This window comes from Globicephala melas, unplaced genomic scaffold (assembly GCF_963455315.2).
Source record: "Globicephala melas unplaced genomic scaffold, mGloMel1.2 SCAFFOLD_829, whole genome shotgun sequence".
Classification (NCBI taxonomy): domain Eukaryota; kingdom Metazoa; phylum Chordata; class Mammalia; order Artiodactyla; family Delphinidae; genus Globicephala; species Globicephala melas.
Genome location: NW_027207958.1, coordinates 30,992 through 41,796, shown reverse-complemented (window position 1 = coordinate 41,796; position 10,805 = coordinate 30,992). Strand labels below are relative to the sequence as shown.

The 10,805-nt window shown below is 40.4% G+C and overlaps 1 pseudogene; it reads right to left on the bottom strand.

Moving 5' to 3' along the window:
• Nucleotides 1-301: 301 nt before the first annotated feature.
• LOC132594654 (protocadherin beta-2-like) lies at nt 302-4,425 on the bottom strand (annotated as a pseudogene).
• Between the last annotated feature and the right edge of the window lie 6,380 nt (nt 4,426-10,805).

The window sequence follows — 10,805 nt, the reverse complement described above, 5'->3', positions numbered from 1 at the left end:
TATGATCTTTTCTGGTTTTACGAAACTCTGATCACTTCTCAACAATATGTGAATTCAGTGCATCTATCAACTAAGATATTATTACGTATCTGTCTTCTTATGTCTGGGTCTAAATAACTCCCCGGTTATATAGTGCCTCCAATTTGAGTCCAAAATCATATACCATATTGGCCAAAAAAGAACTGGCCTCCATATTTTCTGTAGTTGAAAACTTCCCTGGTTCTCACATGAGCTGCAACTTAGCCAGCCAAATACAGAGAAGTCTTGATCAGAATTCTTTGCCTTTTCTCTGATCTTCATGAAAATTCAGCTAAGTATGAAAAGAAGAAAAAGAAATCTGACCAAAGATTCAGATTCAATATCTCTATAAAGTACTTAATGAGTGAAAGGAAATACTGTCTTTCCCCTGATTAGTAAGGATTCGTGTATTTCACTCTCATACCTAAAATAACACCATTTTAATATGATTATAACTTTATGTGTGATTGAAGACATGTCAGTATTAAATTTTTTTTTTAACAGTCATTAGGCATTTTAAATTTTTGAGCTGTAATTGACATGTAACACTATATTGGCTTCAGGTGTGACAATGATTTGATATTTGTGCATATTGCAAATGATGACATAAGTCTAGTTAACATCTAGTTAACAACATTCTTTTTCTCTTTTGAGAATTTTCAAAAATTTGAGAAACTTCAGTTCTCTTTCTTCTAGTCATGAGTATTCAATTTCTGGAAAGTTCTATGCCTCTGGATGAGAAAATGCCTATGAGGAGAAATTTTATTTTTTCCTAATCAGATTTGATAATTGGAGACTAAATATTTTGTACTTTAAAATAAGGTTTTTTTCTATTTCATTCAAAATAGACATAAAAATTGATGTTTGGTTGCTTCAAGAGTTTATTCTTAGTTGTAGTTAATTTAGACTTTCACAGTGATATCGCTCTCTCCCCTTTAGAACTTCCCATTCTTCTAATCTTCTTTTAATTACTCTATAGGAGGTAGAATGCTGATGTGGTTGGGCAGTGTTTATCCCAAAGTACAATACATAATCCTAAGTCATGTCAGGTTGAAATCTGAAGGAGGGAACTAAGAGAGGAAACAGAGAAAATATTTCCTTCATATATCACCATATAAATGCCAAGTAGATATTAATTTTTTTAAAGTAGGATTGGATGGGACACCACTTTTGCTATAAAGCATTTAGAGAACATATATACATGTACTTTCTTGAAATTTTTTTAAAATGGCCCTCAGGTTGATAATACTTACATCTCAGAAGTTAAAAAACAAATTGTCATTCCACCAGATGCTTATTAAATAATCTTTTCATGCCAAACGAAAAAGCACGATCAGTTGTTCAAAATGCCTATCTTTAATTTTTTTTCTCAGTCATCCATCATAAATACACTTTAGGCAAATCTAGGAGTAATCTGACCTACATTTTTTGTCCATTTTTAGCCAATATAAGCATATACAGTGTTGAAATATTAATTGCAAATGTCAAAACAGAAAATGAATTATATGTGTAAGTTGTATTTGAGTACTAAGCCCCTACAGGATGATACACCTTAAAATGGTACATATTAAAACATTTTTAGTTATCCACTTCATTAACCACAGACAAAGCTGCTTTAGGAGTATTATAAAGAATATTACCTGACTATATTCAATAGGGTAAATTATTAATATTGGTGGTTCAGAACTCTCTCTACATTGCTTTGCATAGAGAATTTGAAATAACTACCTTAAATAACCCTATTTGAAATCATCATTAAAAGATAATGCATTTATTTTTACTCACCTATTAGAAAAAGAAAGAGGCATTAATACTGGATTGAAAAGGTAGGAAGTAGATCAAAAAAGAACATGCAGGGTTAACTAGACAGAAAGTAAAATCAAGATATAAAGAAAATACTATATCAACTCAAGAGCCTTGACTTAAAAGAAAGCATTCGTAGCCAGACAACTTTCTGATTCTTCTGTTAATGAAACCTACGCTATTCTTGCAATTGCCTTTTTGCACTAGTCCTGCCCAGTGTCTTGAACCAGACCACTAGGGAGAATCGGCTTCAAGACGTTCAACTCATTGAACCCGGAGCCTCCCGTCAGACACACCTCGTACTGGTAGCTCTGGGACAGGGTCTCCGTGCCGCTGACGTCCACCAGGTGGCCTGGAAAGGGGCCCTCGGGCACCGAGCAGCGACCCACCGAGGCAGCCCCGCCCCTCCTGCACAGCCGCACCGCGACGAACACCAGCACCGAGAAGAGGAAGCGCGACGACACCGACGCCAAGGCGACCAGCAGGTAGACGGTGAGCGGGGCGTTCGGGACCGCGTCCGCCGCTTCCGCTTCCGGGGCCGGCAGGTAGGGCCGCGAGAAGCCGTCCACCAGCAGCACGTGCAGCGTGACGCTGGCCGAGAGCGGAGGCTCGCCGTTGTCCTTGACCAGCACCAGCAGCCTGTGCTTGGCCGCGTCGCGCTCGCTCAGCAGCCGGGCCGTGCGCACCTCGCCGTTGTGCGCCCACACGCCGAACAGCCCGGGCTCCGTAGCCTTGAGCAGTTGGTACGACAGCCAGGCGTTCTGGCCAGAGTCGCCGTCCACCGCCACCACCTTGGTCACCAGGTAACCCGCCTCGGCCGCCCTGGGCACCAGCTCGGTGCAGGGCGCCGAGGTGTTCTGCAGCGGGTACAGCACGAAGGGCGCGTTGTCGTTGTCGTCCGCCACGAGCACGCGCACCAGCACCTGGCTGCTGAGCGCGGGCGAGCCGCTGTCGGCGGCGCCCACGCGGAACTCGAACGCCCGCAGGGCCTCGTAGTCCAGGGACCTCAGGGCGAACAGGTGGCCGTTGTCCGGGTTGATGGACACCAGGGAGGCCAGGGGCACGTGCGCGTCGAGGGGCGGCAGCAGCGAGTAGGTGACCTGGGTGTTGGCGCCCGCGTCTCTGTGGCGCGGACGCTGCCGATGTGCAGGGCGGGGCTGTTGTTCTCGCGGACGGACAGGGTGTAGGAGGTCTGGGTGAAGGCGGGGGCGTTGTCGTTCACGTCGGACACCAGCACGGTTATGTTGTGCTGGGTTTTCAGTCTCGGTGTCCCCATATCTGTGACGGTGATGGTGATGTTATATTCGGATCTTGTTTCTCGGTCCAGGGCTGCGTTTGTGACTAAACTGTAAAAATTCTCAACAGAGTGTTTAAGAATGAAGGGAACATCATCTTGGATGGAGCAAAGCATCCTTCCATTGTCTCCAGAGTCAGGATCTGAAACGCTGAATACAGCAATTACAGTCTCCTGCAAGGTTTCTGGGATCTCAGTGATAAGCGTTGACATGGTCAGTTCCAGCGGGTTGTCATTCAAATCCATCACTTGGACAAACACCACACAACTGCCAGAAAGGCCCCCACCATCTGTCGCCTGAATATTTAATGTATAAGTCTGAATAGATTCAAAATCCAGTTCCTGTGTTAAAAGGAGTTCTCCCGATTTTGCATTTATTCCAAAATGTCTTCCGAATATCCTCAGATGCTTGGGAAAGTACATAAGATATTTCTCCATAGGTTCCAATATCTAAATCTCTGGCAGAGACAGTGGCAACATGGGATCCAATGGGGCTGTTTTCTAGGACATGCGCCTCATAGTGCAGCTTTGCAAACTCGGGGGCATTATCATTGATGTCTAAGACTTCAATGTGGATTAGGGTGGTCCCAGACCTGGGTGGAATCCCGCCATCCAGCGCTGTGACGGTTAATCTGATCTCAGGCTGTTCCTCTCTATCCAGTGCTTTGTCCAGCACCAGCCGTGGTAATATTGTGCCGTCGGAACTGTCTTGTAATTTAAGATGGAAGTGGGAATTGGGGCTGACTGTGTAACTTTGGAGACTGTTGCTTCCTACATCTAAGTCCTGGGCACGCTCTATTAGGAAAGTAGTTCCAGGAGTGATACTTTCTGAAATTTTCAATATTATTTCTTTGTCTAGGAAAACTGGAGAATGATCATTTATGTCCCTAATCCGTAGCTCAGCCTGGAAAAACTTCAAGGGATTTTCCAGTAACATCTGGAAAGGTAGTACACAGGGCTCGGTAGGGCCACACAGCTCCTCCCGGTCCAGTTTCTCATTTAACAACAAATCCCCGGTCTGCCTATCAAAATGCAAACGCATTTTTTTCCCTTTGGAAACGACCCGGGGGGCCCGAGCAGCTAGATCATCTACCTCCAACCCCAAGTCTTTCAACAGATTGGCCACAAAGGAGCCACTGTCCATCTCCTCGGCCACTGAATAACGCCTAGGCTCAGAGCCAGCCTGAGCTATGCCCAGCCAAACAAAGAATATCAAGACTTGCCTTTGTTTCAGAAAGCATTTCTTCCTCTCTCCTGCCTCCATCGCACTCTCGTCTCCCAGCAAACTTGACCCAGCTCGGATTCACGTTGTCGCTGATCCTATGGCCCTGATTTCCCGGAGCAACTGCCTTAGAAAGCCTCCTTTTCCTGCTTGCTTCTTTAGCAGAGCATCTGGCTAGAGGAGCGCAGACTGGTAGCTTTCTTCCTTCTACTTCTAATGCTGCAGCGCCACCCTGCGTCCTTTCCGAGTGTTTACTTTTACCAAAACATCCCAATCCTTTCTTTCAGACTGATGGCAATCTAAATGGAATATTTTCAAGTAGTGTCTCTCAATGTACCGAAGTAACAATAGTTCCATATTAACTAAAATCCAGTCCCTAATAACTTTTTAAAATTATCCTTCCATTATCCTCCCCCAGTTTTCTTCAACTTAAATAAGAATTCATATTCACTCTTGACTTCCTTTTACAAATGCACTTATTTTCTTAACCACTTGACATAAGGAATGTCTTAGAAAATGTTTTTAAACCAAGTTTCATGATTGTATTGGTGTTACATCTGTTTATTCTAGAACAGTCCCCTGTATTTTATTGATATTGAATTTTTTGAAATGTCCAGATCAGTTGTCTTATAGGTAAACAAAAGATAAAAATAGCTAAGGCATTGGTACTTGTGACTATAAATTAACAATTAGCTATGCTTCAGAAGAAAAGAAAACACTACTGAAGATAGAGCAATAAAACAATAACTATAGCATTATTCAGAAAGGGGGTGTTTCCTCTACTTTTTACCCAGAGCCCAAAAAGCAAGAATGCCAAGGGTGATAGCTGTCTCCATATACTATCTTGTTTTTAGCTTCAAGTAACCTAATTTAATTGGAGATAAGGTGATGTTAAAGAGATGTATCTCCCGTCTCTCTGTCTTGCATTAGGTTGGCAGAATATGGGAATTTTTTTTTTTTTTTACATTCAATGGAAAGAAAATTCTGGAAGGAAGGACCAAGGCATTTTCTTTTTATTCCAGAGTTCTGAGATAATCCTTAAAGAGGTGAAGTCTTCTTCTGGAAGTACTTGTAGGATGAGCAGGTAAGTGTCAACATCACCAATTTTATGGAATTGTCATCCAACATCTTTTACATGAAGAAAGGTATTTCTGAAACTATTTCCAACATCTTTTACATGAAGAAAGGTATTTCTGAAACTATTTCCAACATCTTTTACATGAAGAAAGGTATTTCTGAAACTATTTCCTATGTAAATTGCCTGAATGTTTGCCATGTAGCCATGAAGTTGCCTGGTAATTTTCTTGCAGTGGATGTTTATAATGCACAGATATGAGTGGTATTTAAAATGTGTGATGAGTACGCACCAGAGATTGGAGAATTCAGTGAGACTGGAAAATTCAGTGAGCCTGGAGAATTCTGTGAACAGCTCCTTAATATACTGAGATTAAATCTTGAGCAGGCTTTGACAACCAGGTTGCTGAGGAGCATGCATCTCAAAGGTTGTCACTGATTGTCACGATCTGGACCTTAGGAGGTCTGTGACTAGTGTTGATACCTACCATTTTCTTCTGTGAGAGTTAAACTTACCATAGGTTGTTCTTCATCCAGTGATTTTCCCCCAAGAATGGGCAAATTACTCACCCCACTATTGCATCGCATATTATTGTGAAATTAAACTCCCTGTGTGGTTTCCAATGGTGGAAAATTCGACCAAATCTCATGCACATCCCCATGCACATTCTGAAACATTCACAAGAATTTTTCAAAGGGGCAACTTCTCAGATTCATAGATTTTTCTCAGAAAACAAAAAAGTTTACAGGTAATACTTGGAAATGTATAGTTTCTATACGTCTGGCTTCCTATTCGGGAGGAAAGGCTCTTCTGTGGGTGTATCTAAAATATTCTTTGATCTCTTAATAGTTTAGATCCACCCATTCTTCGTGATTCGTGATTCGTGATTCTTTACTCACGAATCTTTGGTCAGTTTGGAAACCACCTTGCTCAGGTCTGTCCGCCCGCCGCTACGCAGACACTCCCCTTTCGGCTGCGAGGCCAAATCTCCAGGAACCGGCTATAAAAAGCAGCCTTCCTTTTCCTGGACTGCTTATGCTACGCCCAGGAAGAAAAGGAAAACTCACCACTTGCATTTTTCTGCTGGATTTTCTCTCAGTTTCCAGCATAGCCTCTTTGACTACGTTGTCTTTAATGAAAGAAGCCTTCGGAAGTCTTCCAGTAGGGATAACATCAACATATATCTAGTTCCCATTTGTTTGAAGAAAGGTCTAAAATCTCAGCTTGCTGCCGACGTCTTCCAAGGCGCGTCAACCCCCAGCCCCTCTCAGTTTTGTCTTTTGTAAAATGGAGTCTGTGGCAAGCGCCTGGCTCCACCTCCATTTTTAGCCTGCAGCGCGCCAGGCGTCTGAACTGAAAACCTGGTTTGTACAGCGCTTTCCCTCAGAAACTGTCAAAAAAAAAAAAAGAAACAAACAAAAACAAAAAAGTGTTCGTGTCACGTGGTCTAGTGGCACAATTCTTACCTCCTGATAGTTTAAATTACTTCTCCGACTTTGGGTTTAGCTAATTACAATTTTTAATTAGTATACGGCTTTATTATCATCCAGCTGTACAATTTCTTTTGAGAGTAATTTGAATTTGATTTCTTCCATTTTAGACAGGCCAGTCGTTGGGCTGTACATTCACTGAGTTTTTAAATTCATCGGCAGGTGTTTATTACACACAGATTAATTTCAGGCACTGTGAAAGGCATTAGGGATATAAAATGGAATACAGCCTGATACTTACACCCCAAGAGGTTACAGCCTAGAAGTAAAGTAAAACGATAATTACTGTAGTGAGTCATAAGTGCTAAGACAGAGATTTGCACAGGCACTCTGAAGTACTCAAAAGGAATATTTAAGTAAGAACAGAAATGGGGTATCAGGAAAGATTCTCAGAGGAGGTGAGGTTCGAGCTAAGTTGAATTTTATGGTACCAACTTAAAAAGAAACCCATTGAAATAGTTTTCTGCTGCAGATAAAGTATTTCTGATTTTACAGGAAAGAAGATTTACTCAAATGATGGAAACATCATGGCTTATTTGGGATACACTCTTTTACTCAGTCAACATCACAGAGTTCTGTATGACGTGTTGTGGGGTGACAACTAACTAAAAGACTAGGGCTGGGCCCTTGTTTCCTATTTCAATTTGCTCACCTATCTAATACTCAACTTAAAGGAGAGTCCTAAGCATGAGTATGTGTGTGTATGAGTGGCTTGTTCTGTTAACAGTATCTTTAGGAGATATTTTTGAGTGGTGATTAAGAGCACAGACTTTTATGTCAGGAAGACTCATATTCAAGTACTGGCTCTGCTACATCATATATGTTAAGTTAGGAAAATTCTTTACTCTCTCCAGACTTCAGTTTCCTCATCTGAAGGAAAAAAAAAAAAAAAGGATGTAAGGATGGTATCTACTTCATGAATTTGTAAGAATTATGTGAAACAATGCTTATGAAATAGTCAGCCTAGTTCTTGGAACATCATAGTGTTTCATAAGTGCTAGCTATTTTAAGTGGTGATACAATGAAAACAAGGCACTTACCTACATAGTTCGGTTTACTCCTACCGACAAATGTAAGTCTAAATGACTCCCTTGTGTATGTTGGTGGGAATGTAAATTGGTGCAGCCACTATGGAAAAGAGTATGGAGGTTCCTCAAAAAAAGAACTATCATATGATCCAGCAATTCCACTTATGGGTATATATCTGAAGGAAATGAAATCACTATCTCGAAGAAATATTTGCACCCCTCTGTTCATTGTAGCATTATTCACAATAGCCAAGACATGGAAAAAACCTAAGTGTCCACCCATGGATGAATAAAGAAAATGTGGTGTGTATATATACATGGTAATTATGTCAGAAAAAGGATATGTTAACTGACCTTACTGTGGTAAACATCTTGCAGCAGAAAGGGGAATATTAGAGTAGTGGCAAGAGGACAGACCCAAGCAGGGTGGTTTACAAAGAAACCAAAGAATATCTTAGATCCACCCACAGAAGAGCCTTTGGTTCCAAAGGGAAGGCAGATGTATAGAAGCGCTACATTTCCAAGTATTACTTGTAGACTTCCTTTCTGTATTCTGAGAAAAATCTATGAATCTGAGATGTTCTCCCTTTGAAAAATTCTTCTGGAGTACCAGAATGTACATGAGGAAGTGCATGAGATTTGCGTGAATATTCCATCATTGGAAACTACACAATCAGTTCAATTTCCGTTTTGTTGTTGTTGTAATTATGGTGACAATATTGAGCTCTCCTCTCATAGCAACTTTCTATTATTGAAGTATAGTTGATTTACACTATCATGTTAGTTTCAGGTGTAGAGCAAAGTGATATAGAAATATATACATACATATATGTATTCTTTTTCAGATTCATTTTCATTATAGGTTATTACAAGATATTGAATATAGCTCCCTGTGCTATATAGTAAATCCTTGTTGTTTATCTGTTTTATATATAATATTGTATATCTGTTACTCCAAACTCCTATTTTATCTCCTCCCCCTTCCCCTTGAGTAACCATAATTTTGTTTTCCGTCTGTGAGTCTTTCTAATTTGTAAACAAGTTTATTTGTATTATTTCTTATATTCCATATATAAGCGATACCAGATAATGTTTGTCTTTCTTGGTCTGACTGACTTCACTTTCTATGATAATCTCTAAGTCCATCCATGTTGCTGCAAATGGCATTATTTCATTCTTTTACACGGCTGAGTAACATTCTTTTTGTATATGTACACCACATCTTTATCCATTCATCTGTTGATGGACATTTCCATTGTTTCCATGTTTTGGCGATTGTGAGTAGTGCTGCTATGAACGTAGGGGTGCATGTATCTCTTTGAATTATAGTTTTGTCTGGATTATGGCCAGGAGTGGGATTGCTGGATCATATGGTACTCTATTTGTAGTTTTTATAGGAATCTCCATGCTGTTCTCCATAGTGGCTGCACCAATTTACATTCCTACCAACAGTGTAGGAGGGTTGCCTTTTCTCCACACTGTCTCCAGCATTTGTTATTTGTAGACTTTTTAAAGATGGCCATTCTGACCGGTGTCAGGAGGTACCTTATTATAGTTTGATTTGCATTTCTCTACTAATCAGTGATGTTGAGCATCTTTTCATGTGTCTGTTGGGCATCTGGATGTCTTCTTTGGAGAAATGTCTATTTGGGTCTTCTGCCCATTTTTTGATTGGGTTCTTTGTTTGTATGTTTGTTTGTTTTTTGGTATTAAGTTGTATGAGCTGTTTGGATATTTTAGAAATTAAGCCCTTGTTGGTCGCATCGTTTGTAAATATTTTCTCCCGTGCTGTAGGTTGTCTTCTTGTTTTGTTGATGGTTTCCTTTGCTCTGCAAAAGCTAATAAGGTGGATTAGGTCCCATTTGTTTAATTTTGCTTCTATTTCTTTTGCCTTGGGAGACTAATCTAAGAATATATTGCTGTAATTTATATCAGAGAATCATTTACGTATGTTCTCTTTTAGGAATTTTATGGTGTCGTGTCTTATATTTAAGTCTTTAAGCCATTTTGAGTTTATTTTTGTGTATGGTGGGAGGGAGTACTCTAACTTCATTAATTTACATGTGGCTGTCCAGAGTTCCCAACACCAGTGAGAAGAGACTGTCTTTTCTCCACTGTTTATTCTTCTTTCCTTCATCAAAGATTAATCGACTGTCAGTGTGTGGATTTATTTCCGGGATGCTTATTCTTTCCCAATGATCTGTATGTCTGTTTTTGTGTCTATATCACACTGTGGTTTTTTTAATAACATTTTTTAAATTTTGGATTGCACTTGGGCAAGGGCAAGGGATCTGGTGTGTGTTTGTGTGTGTGTGTGTGTATGTATGTGTTTTCCAATCATTTTTTTCAGGACTGCTAAGGTCCTTTCTTTTGTTAAGACCGTGCTGTGCGGCATAGGGGATCTTAGTTCCCTGACCAGGGATCGAACCTACGCCCCCTATATTGGGAGCACAGAATCTTAAACAATGAATAGCAAGGGAAGTCCCCACACTGTGTTGTTTGTAATTTATTTTATTGAAGGATAGTTGAGTTATGATGTTGTGATGATTTCTCATGTAGAGGAGAGTGATTCAGTTTTACATATATACAGATACTTTTTCATATTCATGTCCATTACTATTTATCATAGGATATTGTGTATAGTTAAATGTGCTATACAGTAGTACCTCCTTCTTAATCCATTCTCTGTATAATAGTTTACATCTGCTAATCCCAAACTCCCAATCCATATCTCTCCTTCTTGGCAACCACAGGTCTGTTATCTATGACTCTGGGTCTGTTTCTGTTTGCAGATGAGTTCGTTTTTGTCATATTTCAGATTCAACATGTAAGTGATACCATATGGTATTTGTCTTTCTCTTTCCGACTTCTTCCT